The 6,012-nt window shown below is 35.6% G+C and overlaps 1 long non-coding RNA gene across 1 annotated transcript; it reads left to right on the top strand.

Annotated features, from left to right (window-relative positions):
- Nucleotides 1-4,996: 4,996 nt before the first annotated feature.
- Nucleotides 4,997-6,008, top strand: LOC110916645. Its single transcript, XR_002579896.2, has 3 exons — nucleotides 4,997-5,289; nucleotides 5,357-5,483; nucleotides 5,561-6,008. It is a non-coding gene; the product is annotated as an uncharacterized LOC110916645 (long non-coding RNA).
- Nucleotides 6,009-6,012: the final 4 nt, after the last annotated feature.

Raw genomic sequence — 6,012 nt, 5'->3', positions numbered from 1 at the left:
AAGGTTACGACAACAATATGCATAACCATTTTTTCTTTGGAAAACCCCAAAGCACACCCCGCGTTGTGGCGGGGTGTAAGACGGTGTCAAATAGTACTAATGTCACACAACCGTAATCGACCACCAACACTGACTCGACCTAGGATCTGCGTGTTGCGACGAACCTATCAAACATGAAAAAATAGAGATAAGAACGTTGAACCACACATGCACGTTGTGCCGTGTTAACATGCAAAATTTGAAACAAAACATAAAAAGTTGAACCACACTCGTACGTTGCGTCGTATTAACTCGAAAAATTTAGAACTATACGTAACGAAACGTAAAAACGTTAAACCAACGAAAAGTATAATTGATAAAAGTTATGAAGTTAAATTGCAAATAATGAAAAGTTTTGAGTTAAAGTTAAAAAACAAATTTTGTAGGGTTAAAATTGCAAAAGGTAAAAACCTTTGGGTTAAACCTAAAAAATCAAGTTTTTTTTTGAAAAATCCCCAAAACACAACTTACAAGTATTTATGCATAAAAAAGTTACTTATTTATATATGGAATAATAACATATCATTATAAATCATTTAAAAAGAGTTGATAAGTCTCTAGATACAAATGATGTAAAACGTCACAAATCACACATTTAATATTTACAACTTATCATCTCATTTTCTACAGGGGTTAGTAATTTAAGGGTGTTAAATAAGTTGTGTTTGTGGGTTGACAGGTTAAACTAGACGCAAATCCGAAAATTTTGATATGAACCTTAAAATCATGTTAGATGCACGAATTCGAACACCATTTTTTAACATGTGGGGGTATTAATTACATAGTTAGTCCCTATGGTTTACACAAACTAACAATCTGAGGTACTAATAGTTTAAAATCACTTCTGGGGTACTAACTTTCCATTTTTTAACATGTGGGGTATTAATTACATAGTTATTCCCTGTGGTTTACACAAACTAACAATCCAATGTACTAATATTTAACCAGGGAATTAACGTTAATACGCCCACATGTTAAAAAATGGAAATCTAGTACCCTAAGAAGTGATTTTAAACTATTAATACCTTAGATTGTTACTTTGTGTAAACCACAGAGACTAACTATGTAATTAACTCTTTTTTTAACTTACAATAAAAATGTGAGAGTTATTGGATTTTAATAATACTAAGTTTCACCGGTTGGCCGATAATAATCTCAACTTTAAAAATTCCCTATAAGGATCCCAACTTGTAAGCATTTGGCCGTCATCGATCCTTTTCTAAAATATAAGAATTTGATCTCCTCAATAAATTCAAGTGCACTTGTAGCCTCCTTAATAGATTCAAGTGCACTGCAGTTAGAAATGGATCAACGGGGTCCAAATTTTTATAAGTTGGGATCGTTTGAGTGAATTTTTAAAGTTGCGATTATTATCGGCCAACGGGTGAAACTTAGGATTATTAAAATCCAATAACCCAAAACGGGATATATGGGTAAACCCGTGAACTCGTAAATTTGACCGGACCTGATCCACTTAGCTAAACGTGTTTACGGGCTTCACACGAACTAACGCAAACAGTTTATACTAAAATTGAACATGTAAATTTCATGCGAGTCTCGTGTATTGTCATAATTCACACCCCTAGATAATATTCATTAATTGTAAAACTTATATTAATGCTAATGTATTCTTTTCTTATTAAACAGAAAAGGTATTATAATGACAATGAACAAATTTTAATTAAATTAACTTAAGCTAATCTTGTAAATCCGTATGTAAATACATATTACATGTGAAAGAAGTTATTATTTAAATTTTATTGCTAGTACAACAATTTTAAACTATTGCTTATTTATAAAATTTTATTGCTAGCCCATTTTGCACCTGTGGTTGTTGCGACTTTCTTTGACACGTTGGTTAGGTGGCTTGGTTTTTGCCTCTTTTATGTTAGTCCTACTTGAAGAACCCATATGTGTTGGTAACTTTGTACGGGATGTAAAGTTTCTTTTAGTAAACCAAACTTTATAAACCAGACACCCGTTTAGCAAATCACTAACAAGGGCGAAAGAAAAGAACAATTATATGAAAGGAGCGAATTTTTTCAACCACTCAATCCACCCGATCTTATATTTTCTAAATCAACTAAAAGACCACAGAAAAAACATAGATATAATATTGTCGAGCAGAAACTCTTCGTCACCATTGTATCGACCAAAGATAATTATCATTTCGAGCCCTTCAAATGCTCCACCATACTGAAAAGATTATAGCTTCAATGATTGTCGTCTTCGGATTAGGAAAATGACTTGACTCAAACAAGAGATAATCGTACAAGGAGATCTAGAAACCGGAAAAGCTATATCTAACCGCATCTCAATATCATTCGAAACACGATACGCATCTCAATACTCCCCCAAAACATGATCTCAAGTCTCCGCCCGTCAGTGGCGAAGCTTGACGTTTTCGACCGGGGGGGGGGGTCGAAAATATATATACCAAAAAGTTTCTATAGAACCGGGGAGTCGAAAACGTATATGCCCAAAAATTTCTATACGAAAACTACATATATAATACTAGTGATCGAAAAGTTCGGGGGGGGGGTCGGGCGCCCCTCCCGGCCCCTTCAAAGCTGCGCCAATGCCGCCCGTAATGAGCAAAACGGACACCAGATAGAAGGAATCTTAACCCTTTTTTTTACTCATGTTAAATCTAGTACTCCACATATCAATAGTCATCTTTTAATTAAAAGTTACAATACATCTATTATCTATTATAACTAATAAATGAAAGTTATTTGGGCCACGTGTCACTTGATTAGGGCATCCTCAATTCCCTTTTCCCGCCCAACAGTACCACTCCTCTAAAAAACCCTAAAATCTTCTCCTTCACTTCACTTCTCCTTCTCCTGTACTCCTATTTTTTCTTTCTCGCGCTTCTTTTTCAAACCCTCATCTTCTTCCTCTCTCTCTTTCTTCCCTAGAATTTCATACTCTTGAAGAAACACTATGTAGTTTAGGGTTAGATCTGACAAACTCATTGAGTTTGGGGGACGAAAGAGAGTGACGATGGTGATGATTTGGTTACAAACTTCTATGTGACACTGGATGATCGGACAAGATCGGAATCAACTGTATACATCTCCTTCGATTGGTGGCTAGAGATGCTTTGCAGAGAGATGATGTTAAACATCTAGGGTTTGGGAGTATAGATGGATTCATCGCTGTGGTGGTACACACTCATGTTCTTCAAGTTAAAGGTTATCACAGTATGTTTGTTCTCCTTTCATTAAGGTAATTTCGTTTCCATATTTACAAAATTAGGGCTAATTTTAACACTACCAAGTTAAAGGTTATCATAGTATGTTTGTTCTTGTGGTATCTACCCAGTTCTTTCGAGTGGTAAATCACTTATGAGATGTATTGTGGTTAAGTTTGATCTGTTTATGTGAACAGTTATTTTGATCTGGAAATGGTATTTATAGCCATTTTAACGATTTCTCAAAATGAATTGTGTTGTGTTGTGTTGAGTTTAATCTGTTTTTGTGAACGGTCATTTTGATTTGGATCTGGTAATTATAGTGTTTTCATCATTTTTATGAGATGAATTAAGTTTGATCTATTTTTGTGAACGAGTATTATGATCTGGATCTGGTAATTAGAGCAGTTTCAACGATTTTATGAGATGAATTGTGTTGTGGTTAAGTTTGTGAGTGGGAACAGGATAATTGGGTTCCAGCTTACTACGCGTTGGCGATTCTTACAAGTTACAATGTTGTGGTCTGCTGGTGCAATGGTGGATGCACAACTTTATGTAATCAGTGAGACTATAGCTCAGTGATACTTCTCCATAGACGATCCGAGGGTCAAACATCATATGATGTTCTCAAAGGTTTATTTTCTTGCAGTTTATAGGTTCTACACAATCATATGTAGAAGGGATGCTATAAAGATAATATCTTTGTTCATTTATTGTATGCTTTTTATAGACATATTTGGCCTGTTCTCAGGAACAATACATTTTTTTAGGACTATTGATTGTTGTTGTACGAATAGTGCGCAGGGCAGTTGTTACTGCAGCGAACGAAGATGCAAGTGGGTTGATCATCGTCGTTTTTAAATGCTATGTCAATGCCCTATTATGGAGATAATTTCAACTTCATTCATGTTTGCCTTGTACGTGTGCTTGGTGTTGTTGGGAACATGTAATGCATGACAACTTCTGAATTGGGTTTAGATTATCTATAAATATTCACCATGCATTCTGCATATTAGTTATCATTTCTCTTTGTACACAACTTGGTATATCTTAGTTTTTTTGTGGCACTATGCATAAAGTGATCTCAATATGAGTTATTACTATTGTAAAATTATATATTAATATGTACAAAACTCATCATGTGTTTTGGTTCCTGGCAGATTTGGTGATTGTGGTGTAAACAAAATGATACTAGCTACCAAGTATGCCGACGAGAACAAAGTTCCATATCTTGGCATTTGCTTAGGTACACAGGTTTCTATTATTGAGATTTCTAGATCTGTAAGTTATTAAATGATAATTATTCTTAATTTAACCAATTTATTCAGATCTTGGGCTAGAAAGGGGCAAGGTCAATCCAACGTGTTACCCAACTCACCAGTTTTGTCACATTTAAAACCTATGCACTCCTTGAGGTTTAAACTCCGTATTTCTAGGTATTGACAGGATTTCAGCAACCTGTTTGACCTGTTTGAATCATTGTTTGACAGGTTTAAACTTTGTTATTAATTTTGATTTGTTATTCTCGAATTGAACTTAGACGCCATCGTCTCAACCTTTGATTCACCAAAAGAGAAACAAGAGTTTCTTCTCATGTCCTCGTAAGCTTGATTTGACTTTTTTCTGCTTGTGAATTTCCTGATTTTTTTAAATATATATATATATATATATATATATATATATATGTATATATATATATATATATATGTGTGTGTGTGTGTGTGTTTCAGGTGTCTGGACTCTATTTTACATGCTAAACATAAAAGCATTTTAGAGGAAATGCGAGCAGATTATGATCTTACTCATGCTGCTGCTAATTAGTATCATCAACGTCATCACTTTGACGAGGAGGATGACTTTTTGGGAATGGAAGATATGTCCGTTGACACCCGTTTTCAGCGTGCTTTCATTCAACTACTTTACAATGCTCAATTTGAAGAGCTGTCAGCTGCTGATTTAATGTTAACGTCAGCATTAAATACTGATTATCTCCTCACTCTGCCCGTCTACGTTGATTGGAAGAAAGCGTCCGAGTCTAAAGCAATCATTTTCAGGTGAGAATTCTATCATTCATTCTACATGTTCTGACTTGATTTCAGTGTTGACCCATGTATCCTACAGGAGGGGATACGCCACAGAGAGATAGAAGGGTCTACTAATTGTCGAAAAACTGGATTACTTGCAGTCCAAGCTTCTGCAAGCACTTTTCTCCAGTATCTCTGAGCCGTTAGGGAGATGGTTTGCTGAGGTAATTGCTTAAGATTGATTACAACATTCGAAGTTTGGTTGTTTAATTAAAATGCTTTGCTTTGTTGTGAGTGACAGGCGTTAGAACGTACCATTGAAGGACAAGAAGATGCTGCTGAGGTATGGATGAAATGGATCAAGGAATTCCCTGTTTTCAGGAAATCTGACATGCTTGAACAACCTCTGAGTAGTGATGATATGTTCAGTGTTAATCAACTATTAGATGAAGATCTTCCCATATGGCTTGCTGCGCAGAGGGCTGTAGCTCGTTATGAAGGGATTTTGTCATTAGCCGGACCCCGTGGCATGCTTCTAAGGAAGTTGCTGACGTGGACAGGTCTTGTACCCTCCATGCCACAAAAGATATACAACCTTGAAGAAGATATCACTGCATCTGAACCCTATTTAAGGTTACTCTCACTTCCTTTGTTGTTTTGGTTTTAATGCTGCCTTGAAAAGATAGTAACATGATTTTTGATATGCAGCATCAAGCTGTTTTGAGGGTGTTTGGGATTTCTTATACCTGCACT

This window comes from Helianthus annuus, chromosome 16 (genome assembly GCF_002127325.2).
Source record: "Helianthus annuus cultivar XRQ/B chromosome 16, HanXRQr2.0-SUNRISE, whole genome shotgun sequence".
Taxonomy (NCBI): Eukaryota; Viridiplantae; Streptophyta; class Magnoliopsida; order Asterales; family Asteraceae; genus Helianthus; species Helianthus annuus.
This window is presented reverse-complemented; position numbering and strand designations above follow the sequence as displayed.